The 12,259-nt window shown below is 31.2% G+C and overlaps 1 pseudogene; it reads right to left on the bottom strand.

Moving 5' to 3' along the window:
* Positions 1 to 1,081: 1,081 nt before the first annotated feature.
* On the bottom strand, positions 1,082 to 1,242 carry LOC113599013 (uncharacterized; annotated as a pseudogene).
* Between the last annotated feature and the right edge of the window lie 11,017 nt (positions 1,243 to 12,259).

Below are 12,259 nucleotides of genomic sequence, written 5' to 3'. Positions count from 1 at the left end.
TTAGTATCTTATTGTTGCTTTAATTTGAGTTTCTCTGATGACGTAGGATACAAAACTGTTTTTATATGCTCATTTGCCTCTTGCATATCTTTTGTGAAGTGTACCTTCAGGTCTTTGATCCATTTTTCAATTGGGTTGCTTTTCTGTTGTTGAGGTTTAATAGTTCGTTGCACATTTTAGATGAGAGTTCATTATCAAATATATCTTTTGCAAATATTTTCTCACAGCCTGTCTTCTCATTCTCTTCACATTGTCTTCCACAGAGCAGATTTTTTTTTTTAATGAATTCCAGCTTATCCATTAGTGTAAAACCTTGGATTGCAAATAGCTTGTCCTATGAGTTTTCCACAAGATGAGCAAACCTTTACAATAAATTTTAACTTGATAAGTGAGTGCGATGCTGGTAGTACATGGTGCCAAACATCACATGGTCACAACTGAGCCAATTGTTCTTGAAATTCACTTTGATATACAAATGCTTTGGATTACAAGCATATTTCCAGAACAAATTAGGCTCACAAACCAAGGTTTTGCTGTATTTTGTTTTATTATTTTTTATGAATTTTTTTTTTTGGTGTTATATCTAAAAAGACATTCCCATACCTAAGCTCATCTAGGTTTTATTTTTCTGTTATCTTCTAGGGGTTTTAGAGTTTTATGTTTTAGACTTAGGTCTATATAAAATGATGCATTTTGAGTTAGTTTTTGTGGAGGGTATTAGGTCTGTGTCTAGATTCATTTTTTGTATGTGGATGTCCAGTTGTTCCAGCACCATTTGTTGAAAAAACAATTATTTGCTCTATTTTATTGCCTTTGATCCTTTGTCAAATATCAATTGACCATATTTATGTGAGTCTATTTCTGGGACCTCAGTTGTATTCAGTTGATTTATATTGCCACACTCTCTTGTTTACTATAGTTTTATGGTAAGGCTTGACATTGAGTAATGAAGTCATCCAACATTATTCTTCTCCTTCAATACCATTTTGGCTATCCTGGGTATTTTGCCTCTCTGTATAAAGTTTAGAATCAGTTTGTTGTAACCACAAGATAACTTTCTGGGATTTTGATTGGGATTGCATTGAATCTACAGATAAAGTTGGGAAGAACAGACATCTTGACAATATTGAGTCTTCTTATCCATGGATATGAAATATCTCTGCACTTATGTGGTTATTATTATTTTTTATTTAATTCATCAGATTTTTGCACTTGATCTTAGCCAAAAGGCCGAGAAGTGATTAATTCATCAGATTTTTGTAGTATTCTTCATATAGATCTTGCACATATTTTGTTAGATACATACATAAGCATTTCATTTGGAGGAATGGTAATTTAAATGGAATTGTTTGTTTTTAATTTCAAATTCCACTTCATTGTTCATTGTTCTTTATTGGTATATAGGATAGCAGAACATTTATGTATATCAGCCTTGTAGTATGGACACTTGTTATAATTGCTTATTAGTTCCAGGAGATTTTAGTTGATTATTTTTGATGTTCAATGTAGATGATCATGTCATCTGTGACCAAAGACACTTTTGGTCATCTTTCACAATCTGTATGACTTTTATTTCCTTTGTCCATCAAAGACATCTTTCCCAATCTGTATGTCTTTTATTTCCTTTTCTCACTTTTTTGCATTAGCAATAAGTTCCAAATATGATGTTGAAACAGTTTGAAGAGGGAATATCCCTGCTTTTTTCCTAATCTTAATGAGAAAGCTTCAAGTTTCTCATTTTTAAGGCTGACATTAGCTATAGGTTTTTTATAGATATTCTTTACCAAGATAAGGAAGTTCCCCTCTATTCTTAGTTTACTGAGAGTTTTTATGGTGAATTGGTGTTGGATTTTGACAAATGTTCTTTTGGCATTTATTGATATGATCATATGATTTTTATTTTTTAGACTGTTGATATTATGGATTACATTAATTGACTTCCTTTTTTTTACATTAATTGATTTTCAAATGCTAATCTACACTTGCATATCTGCAATAAAATCTACTTGATCACGGTATATAATTCATTTTATAGATTATTAAGACTATTTGTCAATATTTTGTTGAGGAGTTTTGTATCTATGTTCATGAGAGATATTAATTTGTACTTTTCTTCTCTAGTAACATTTTGTCTGATCTTGGTATTAGGGTGATTCTGGTCTCATACAATGAGTTAGAAATGTCCCCTCTGCCTCTTTACATTGAATGAAATTATAAAGAATTGGTATAATATTTTTCTTAAATATTTTATAGAATTCACCAGTGAACATATCTTTGCCTCTTGCTTTCTGTTTTGGAATAGTATTAATTATTTATTAAATTTCTTTACTAGATAAATGCCTTTCAGATTGTCTATTTCTTCTGGTGTGAATTTTAGCAAATTATATCTTCCAGAGAATTTCCCCATTTAATCTAGATTTTCAAATTGTGATCACAGAATTAATTGTTCATACTTTTCCTTTATTATCTTTTTAATTCCACATGATCTATAATGATGTTCGTTTCTTTCATTTCTGATACTAGAAATTTTTGTCCTTTCTGTTTTTTTTTCTTTGTTAATCTGTCCAGAGGCACATCAAATTTATTGATCTTTTCAAGGAACTGGTTTTGGTTTTGTTAATATTCTATTTGGTTTCCTATTTTCAATTTCATTGATTTCTGATCTAAGCCAACTAATTTGGATTTAATTTGTTCTACTTCTCTCTTATTTCTCATGATAGAAGCTTAGATGATTGATTTTAGATCTTAGTTTCTAATATATCATTCAATGCTATAAATTTCTCTCTAAGCCAGCTTTCATTTTTTTTCACAAATTTGATAAATTATGTTTTCATTTTCACTTAGTTCAATACATTTTTTAAAAAAATTCTTGTAAGATTTATTTGACCTGTGTGTTACTTTGTATGTTTTTTAGTTGTTACATTCTTTGGGTTTTTCCAGTTAACTTTCTATTATTGATTTCTAATAATTCCATTGTTGTATGAGAATATGTTATTTCTATTCTTTTAAATATGTTAAGGTTTGTTTTATGTCCCAGAATGTGGTTATTTTGAGTAAAGCTCTGGTGAATTTGAGAAAAATCTGTATTCTGCTGTTGTCAGATGACACAGTCTGTGTTTAGCTATATATATATATATATATATATATATATATATATATATATATATATTCAGTTGATTGATAATGTTTTTGAGTTCAACTATGTTTTTTTCTCATTTTCTGCTTAATAGATCTGTCCATTTCTGAGAGGTGTTAAAGTCTCCAACTACAATACTTGATTAATCTATTCCTTTTTGCATTTCTATTTGTTTGTCTCATATATTTTGATGCTCTTTTGTTACATATACACACATTAGGGTTATTAGGTCTATTTGGAGGATTGACTCCATTATCCTCATGTAATGATCATCTTTATCCCTGATAACTTTCCTTAATCTGAAGTCTGCATGGTCTGAAATTAATATAGCTATTCCTGGTTTTTTTTGACTACTGCTACCATAGTGTATTTCCCTCCTTTCACTTATGTTTAATCTATACTTGTCCTTACATTTAAAGTGGATTTCTTGTAGACAACTCATAGTTGGGTTTTGCTTTGCGATCCACTATGAAAATCTGTTTTTATTGGGTGCATTTAAACCATTGACAAAGTTATTATTGATATATTTGGATTAAAATCTACCATATTTGTTATTGTTTTCTATTGGTTGCTCTTCTTTATTATTTTAGATTTTCACTCACTTTCTGCCATTTGTGATTTTAACTGAGCATTGTATATGATTCTGTTTTTATCCATTTTTAAAAAATGCGTATCTATTATACTTTTTAAAAAAATTTTCAGTGGTTGTTCTAGAGTTTGCAGTATACATTTGTAACTAATTCAAATCTACTTTCAAATAATTTGCTCCACTTCATAAGTAATGTACCTTATAATAAGAAATAATTCTAATTTATCCTTCCTATTCCTTGTATCATTGCTGTCATAATTCTACTTATACATAAGCATAGACATGGTTATGTACTTTATATGCATATATAAGAATACTTAATTGGATACACTGTTGGTATTAATATTTTAAGCAAAAACTTACCTGTTATGTCAATTAATAATTAAATAAAAGTTTTTATTTTATCTTTAGTTACTACTTCTTTGATGCTCTGCTTAAATTTGTACAGCTTTGAGTTTATGTGTGGCTCCATTGGTTAATTGTCTGACTTGGGCTCAGGTCATGATCTTGTGGTTTGTGGGTTTGGGTCCTGTGTTGGGCTCTGCGCTGACAGTGGGTAGTCTGCTTGGGATTCTCTCTCTCCCTTTCTGTCTCTCTGCCCCCCACCCCCAACTTGTGCTTTCTTTCTCTCTCTCAAAATAAATAAACTTAAAAAAATAAACAAGTTTCTAACATATTATTTTCCTTCTTTCTAAAGTTTTTATCATTTCCTGCAAACAAATTCTCTCGTTTTTTGTTTGCCTAAGAAAATCTGTGTCTCCTTCATTTTTGAAGGATAATTTGACAGAGCACATAATTTTAAACTGGTGTGGTTTTGTTTTGTTTTGTTTTGTTTTGTTTCTCTCAGTTTAAATATTTCACTGTTCTTCTTGCTTGGTTTCTGAATAGTCAGAGGTAATTAATTCTTATCTTTATTTCTCTATAGGTGAGGTGTTCTCCACACCCTCCCCCCCACCCCAGCTTTTTGTCTTTATCATTTATATTCCATAGTTTGGAAATTACATGCCTAGGAATACTTGTTTTTGTTTGTTTTGTTTATTTGTTTGCTTGGCATATATCCTTGACGATGTTCTCTGAGCTTGCCATATCTGTGGTTTGTTATCTGATATTAATTTGGGAAAATTATCAGTCATTATTGTTTCAAATATTTCTTTGGTTTCTTTTTGGTTTCTTTTTCTTTTTCTCTTTCTTATCCTTCCAGTATTCCCATTAAACATTTGTCATACCTTTTGTGGTTGTCTCACTGTCTTTGGGTATTCAGTTGATGTTGTTATTGTTGATGAAGTTTTTGCTCTCTTTGCTCTTTTTTTTTATTTTTTTTATTTTTGAGTGTTCTCTTGATACATCTTCTGGCTCAGAGATTCCTCCCTCAGCCATGTATGGTTTACTAAGTCCATCAAAGGTATTTTTATGTTTCTATTACAGATTTCTGATCTTTAGTGTTTTGTTTCCCTCTTAGGATTTCCACTTTCTGCTTACACTGTCCTTCTCTTCTTATATGCTGTTTAGTTTATCTGTTATAGCCCTTAGCATATCAGATAAATAGATAGATGATAGATACATAGATAGATAGATAGATAGATAGATAGATAATAAATGATAGACAGATAGACAATAAATGATAGATAGATAGATAGATAGATAGATAGATATGTATCTCCCTAGTCTGATAATTCCAACATTCCTGCCATGTGTGGTTCTGATTCTTGCTCTATCTCTTCAAATTATGTGGGTTTTTGTTTGTTTTGCTTTGTTTTATTTTGTATTGTTATTTGGTATGTCTTATAATTTTTTCTTGATAGCCAGACATGACATACTGGGTAAAAGGAATTGCTATAAGTAGGGCTTTTGTTATGCAGTAGTGAGATGTGGGGTCCTTTAGTGAGCCTATGCCTTTGGACTATGAACTTCACAGAGCTTCTTAATTATTTTCTCCCTTTTAAGTTGGACAAAATGGCTAGAAGGTGCTGGAGTTGGGTATTTTTATTTTCCCACCCTTAGCTCTGACTATACCCCAGGAGGTTAAGCTGATGAACTAATTAGTTTCCCCTCAGAATAGGCCTTCTTATAAAAAACAGAGTACTCTGAATGAGTTTAAAATGGTTTCTACCCTTCTCACCCCTCTAGGCAGCAGGGGATTTTTTTCTGATATTTACTGTGAGAAACTGGTAAAGAACTCAGTGGGAAATTTTTAACAATATTTTCCCCCCAACTATGGCTGCATCTGCCTGGAGTTTGTAACTCTCAGATGTGTCCCTACTGAACCTCCCACAATTCATCAATTATAGTTCCAGATTTTCCTACCCTGGTACTGGTTTCCAGGAGGTTTCTACTCAGATGTTTCTCTTCCCTTAAGCAGCAACTCTCTGTATTTGCCCATCTGTCTCTCCAGTCTTGGGGGAAGAAGTTTGCATTGTGTCCTCCCCTGTCTTATGAATCCAAGAACAGTTGTTAATTATTTTCCCTGTTCAGCTCCTTATAATGGTATGGTGATTTTCAAGGTCCTTATATGCAGATTCAGAAAACCCTGTGGGTGTTTTATATCTATATCTCTCTCTATATATAACATCACTTATTTTCATGAAAAATAAATATCAAATTGTTTTCTCTATATTCGTATGTAAATATTTTAATTTTTTTAATGTTTATTTAGTTTTGAGAGAGACAGAGAGAGAGACAGAGACAGAGTGCAGCAGGGGAGGGACAGAGAGAGAGGGAGACACAGAACTTGAAGCAGGCTTCAGGCTCCAAGCTGTCAACGCAGAGCTGGACTGGGGGCTGGAACTCACTAACTGAGAGATCAGGACCTGAGCTGAAGTCTGACTCAATAGACTGAGCCACCCAGGAGCCCCTATTCTTATGTAAATATTAAGCAGTCTACTCTCAATTCTAACTTAAAAGGAATTTAAACTAAAAGATCTTTCTATTTAATGATTACTATCACTGCATGGAATGGATAATCTTAGTTTAAATAGCAAAATTCCTTTAATCCATAGTGCAAGTTTAAAAATAAATTTAAAGAAATAACTAGGTAAATAATTAAGTATGTAAATGACTTACAATTCAAACTCTCCAGACTATAGTTAAAACTGGAACATGTGGCAAAAGCAATAGATGACTAGATGTTTAGGTAGGTAGAGGACAGAGGGTAGCTAAATAGGTGGAAAATAAAACAGCATTAATTATATGGGAAAAATGATATATAGTCACAGGAGAAAATAACCAGAATATTCTATCACTACACTCTTTAATCTTTACACTAAATTACATAGGTCAATATGTTTTATTTTTACAGTGTTTTAAATTTTAAATAAAACTGTTCTGCATATAAACATTTTCTACATTAATATATCAATTGTGAAATTATGTTTTTAAAAATCACTCATGCACATTTTTTAAGGAAAAAATGATTCTGAAGTTATCAGCTCATTTTACACAAATTCCAAAACACTTCTGGGTAACAAAAAAAAAACGCCCCAAAATAGAGCAAAACAAATTAAAGTAAAAGCACAGTGTATACCTTCAAAATAAAAAGATGACAATTTCATTATCATTTATTATTTAGGATAACCAGTTTAAATATTTAGTAAATAAGGGGTTCAGTGGTTAAAGTTTTTTATTACACAGGCAACAAGCATCATTGCTTGAGATATTTCTTTACAATAAATAAACTAAAATTTCATACGTAATGGTAACAGAAAACATAAAAGAATGACTACAGGTTATAAATGTACACTGGATTCACCATACAGGACAAGAATTTAGGAAAGAAATTCTTGTAAATGTTTTTATTTTATAATCTTACATTCTCCTAAGATTATAATTATTTAGAATTTAACTTTACTTTGCATTAACATTAATAATGTATTACTCTGTCCTATTCATACATAATTTCATTCAGAAGAACCACTATTAAAAGGGGGTCTACACAGAAATTCTAGCTACTGTTTTGGAAAAGCATTTTTAGCTACTGTTGTGGAAAAGCATACGTGAAATGGAGGCTAGAATTGAAACCAATGCAATAAAGATTGTAAAATTTTACTTCTACATTTGAATGTGTACTATGTATCAGGCACTAGGCAATTCCCAAGAGACAAAGATTAACCCTACTTTGAGGATCTTGTATTTTACTTGGTAGCTAGAAACATAAACAGATAATTAGTGTACCATCTAATAAGTGACGTACAGTAGAATGAACTAACTGCTACAAGTGAAATGAACTAAAATATCCATTGACTGATTTCTACAGGATTTTCAGATTTTCAAGGCAAAGGTGATTTTTGTGCTTGTCCAAGAACCACTAAGTAGAGTAAACGGAAATCACTCCAGATTTATCAACCAGATAAAAAGCAAAACTATCAAATTATACTGTATATGTTTGCATTAGTTTTTCAATGATGCCATAATATTCTCAAATTTAATGGAAATGCTATTTCTTAAGAAAAATAATATTATAAATATTATATTATATATAGTTATATATAATATAGAAATAACATATAATAATATATAAATATTATATTATTAATATTTATAAATATATTTATGTTAAATATTAAATATAATAAGTATTTATGTAAACATAAATAAAATATAAATGTTATAAACATTTCTAATTATTATATCATTTATATATACTATAACTATTATATAAATATAAATATTATAAATAATTTTATAAATAAAAATATTATTTCTTAAAATCTTCTGGTAATTTATTAAAATTACACAAGCTTCTCACTATAACTGCAGTTTATATCCTAGCAATAGGACTCTAATTTAGATTCTCTATTTATTATGAAAGACTATACTAATGGGATTGTTTTTCATGTGCAAATGTAGAGGCAGAAAGGAAAAGAAGAACCATTTGGTTACAAGTGATAATGTGATAAATTATGCTTCAGTCATCCAGACTGCAAAGTATTAATGCAAAGATTAAAAAAATGTTTATAATTTTGTGGAGGATATGGTGTCATACAAAATGTTTAGATATATGTGTGTAGAGTTTAGGTCCAAGTTCTAGAACAATCACATTGCTGCTGTTGGTAGACTTGAAGTGGATAAGAAATGACCAGGGTTAGTAGATTTTGCAAGAGCCTTAAAAGTTTCTCCACTGGAAGATTTCCTTTCACATCTTCTTATCTTACCCTCCTCACTCATGTCATTTGTGTGTGTGTGTGTGTGTGTGTGAGAGAGAGAGAGAGAGAGAGAGAGAGAGGGAGAGAGAGAGACTCTCCTTGCCTTTTGTGGAGCATAATTTAAAACATGCTGAAATTAGCTAATAGTAGTTTACTTATTATGCGTCATATACTGTTTTAAATATTACCTTCTATAATTCATTTAACCTTCACAACATGTGAGATAGCTACTCTTTTCATTTCTACTTGACAAAGATGAGGTGCAGAGAATCCATGTCCTGACTTAAGGAGCATGATTTTTAACAGTTTATTGATTGATCATCATTGTCATTAACTTCAAGATTCACTATGCTGATTGCTATGATTTTCACATATAACATCAAGCCTTTGAATGGAATTTTGTCTGATATAATTCATAGTAAATAACAGTTATGTTAAGTATCATGCATTCTAAAGCTATAGTGAGTTTTGATAAGATTAAGAAATATATCTAATGTACAGATATCACAGAGTTTCAGTTTTGATCACATATTCAAAAATTTACAAAGAAAGTATATAATACAGTTTAAATAATGGCAAGATTTATATAAAATAAAGTAAAAATATGATTTTCAAATATTTTATTTTTAAAAGTTACCAAGTGAAGGTAGATAAAATGTGGCAGAGTATCAGGACTATAACAAACTTTAATGTTTGTCTACCTGAACTCTTCATCATGGTTGAATTTATACACTCATTCATACTTTCAGAGCTGTAGCAACTAATTTCCTGGCAACCTTTCAGAGAATTTTGTAATTAATATCACTACTTTCTAAATTTATCTCATTTCTTTTTTGTAGAGGTTTAATTACTAGATATTAGAAGGAGGATATTTTTGAAAGAAAGCATGGTCTTCCTGTCAAAGCACTGCCATTGTAGCCAAAGACTTCATTATCCTTGGTGTTGACCCATGATTTTTAATCCATATCTTAGTCTACTACACACTAAGGAGAATCTTCTGTAGTCAGACACTGAGTCTACTCCAAAGTAAATTTAGTAACAGAAATAAGAATAACATGACTGAGTTAGAAAATGATTTTAGAAAAGTTATCACTGAAGGAAAGAAGACATATGACAAGTATGAAAGCAGAAAATAAGAGGATTAAAAGGATTACTAAGTAAAGCTGAGTTTATAAAAGGCTAAAGTGACAACAAGTAAAAAAGTTGTTGTACAGAAGACTAAAGAATGCTAAAATGTATTCAGGTACCTGTAGCATTATACTGTATTCACTTTTTGTGTACCCATAGCTGTTAGCCCTTTTGCTAACTTTTATAAGATTACTCTTCATGTTATGTAAAGCTACTTTGTTGTAAACTCAGATTTCCTATGATTTTTATAAGATGTATGAATAACAATGCCTATTTCAATATATTGGTAACAATCTCGGTTTATGATCCAACTGTTGTTAATTGATGGTTTAGGTGATAAGATTATGTAAACGTTTAGTTGGGCTTTAAGTTTACAGTAGACATAGCATACATAGTATGGCAGCTGATCCAAGTTAAGTAAAGTTAATTTCTGTATTGGCACCCTAGTATATGATTATCAGGACTTTAAAATATTCTAGAGGAGACAGTGATCCCAATAAAGTTAATAAGGAAATTTTAGCAAATAAAAAAATATTCTCTAAAAATTTGAGATTAGGCCAATAATAGTCTTTTTTTAATTTAATTTTTATTTTTAAATAGTCTATTTTATTTTTTATTAATATATTTTGAGTTTTTGCTCTGTTATAAAGAGATTTATTATTTCCCATATGTCCGAGAACTTGAATCTTTTTTTTCCCACCCCTGAGAGTACTGTTGAAGTGTTTTTCCTGATGTCATTTTGAGTGGAGCCTAAGGAATGATTTCCAGATTCAATATTAAATAATTGATAAAGGAAACCTTTCAAAGCAAAATAAACACTTTTTCCATGTTTTACTTCTGAAAGAACATATGAAATAATAGCATATTTAACTAAGAAAATTTACCTCAAAATACTATGTTCTAGGATCAACTATTTTCATTAAAAAGTGTAGAACACCTGAGTTTTAATTTTGGAATAAAAAATTCTCTAGCTGAATATTTCTCAATGCATTTATGTGAGCAAGCCACAGTGTGAGATCAGATATGCCACTTATGAGAACCAGTATTTACTTTTAAGTACTTTAGAAAAAGAAAAGACTAAACCTCCATTGCCTGCACAAAATATCTTCAATATTGCTCCAACTGATTAGAAAAGAAATGTAGGGATGCAAAATTATTTAGTACTACCCATGAAATTTACCTGAGAAGGGGAAAGTAGATAATAAAATATGATTTGTAACAACCTTTTGCCTCTCAGGCTACAATTCCTGTCTGGGAACCTCCTGCCTGATGAGTGGAAGCTAAGAACTCAAGTGATGTATGGAAATTCAAGGACTCTATGTGGCTAAATTGTTTTTGTGTTTTCAGCTTGTTAGTTTCCTGGTCATGACAAGCCAGCTTGGGATAAAACGTTTAGAAGAAAATCAAGGAGGCCACTGTGGCTAAAACAGGATGAGCAAAAAGGGTAGTAGGAAATGGAGTCAGAGAAGACAGGACAGAGAAGGAACAAATCATCAAAATATAGGAGGTGGTAGTAAAGAGCTTGTGCTTTTACTTTGGGTGAGATGGTAAGCCATTATAGGGATTTTGGCATTATATGATGTGAAATAAATTACATATTAATGCATTCACTATGGATGTTATGTTATGTGTATTAAAGAAGGATGTACATGAAAGAGGCAATTATGAGAAATCTTTGATTCTTTCTCTGAATCTACAATGTTTTTGGTGGGAAAAGAAAGCATACACGGTGAAGTCCTAAGAAGTATCTTACTAACTCTTTTATGTGTGAAGTTGTTCAGAGGAGAATGGCTAGAGATATGCCTGAGTGTAGTTAAAATTATATCCAGAATATGCTAATTGAAGTCATAAGGCTTCAGATCTCCAAAGAGAATGAACAGAAATCCAAAGATTGAACCACTTGGGGAGTTAGGGTTCACATATTGAAAAATAATCTTGTGCTCTTGCTGTTTCTATAGTCACCTTGTAAACAGAAGGTAGAGTGGATGGGATTAATGTCATCGGTGCCTAATGCAAATTGTGGTTTTGAGTTTGTGAGTAGCAGTAAGGTAGTAGCAACAAAGGGCAGAGTTTTGCAAAGGGTACACAGAGTTGGATGCACTTCTCTGAGACTTTGCTGAAAGCTATGTAGAGAGCTGGTGGATCAGCATGATTTGAACATGAGGATCTTCAGCTCAGTTACTCTAATAGCAATGTTGACTAGTGAAGCAGCTGGGTCAGACTCTCTTTGCCTCCCTTACTTGCCAATTCTTACTTGGCTTTGTGGAT

The sequence above is a fragment of the Acinonyx jubatus genome, chromosome B2 (assembly GCF_027475565.1).
Source record: "Acinonyx jubatus isolate Ajub_Pintada_27869175 chromosome B2, VMU_Ajub_asm_v1.0, whole genome shotgun sequence".
Classification (NCBI taxonomy): domain Eukaryota; kingdom Metazoa; phylum Chordata; class Mammalia; order Carnivora; family Felidae; genus Acinonyx; species Acinonyx jubatus.
Note: the sequence above shows the minus strand (reverse complement) of the source record. Positions and strands in the feature narration are given on the sequence as shown.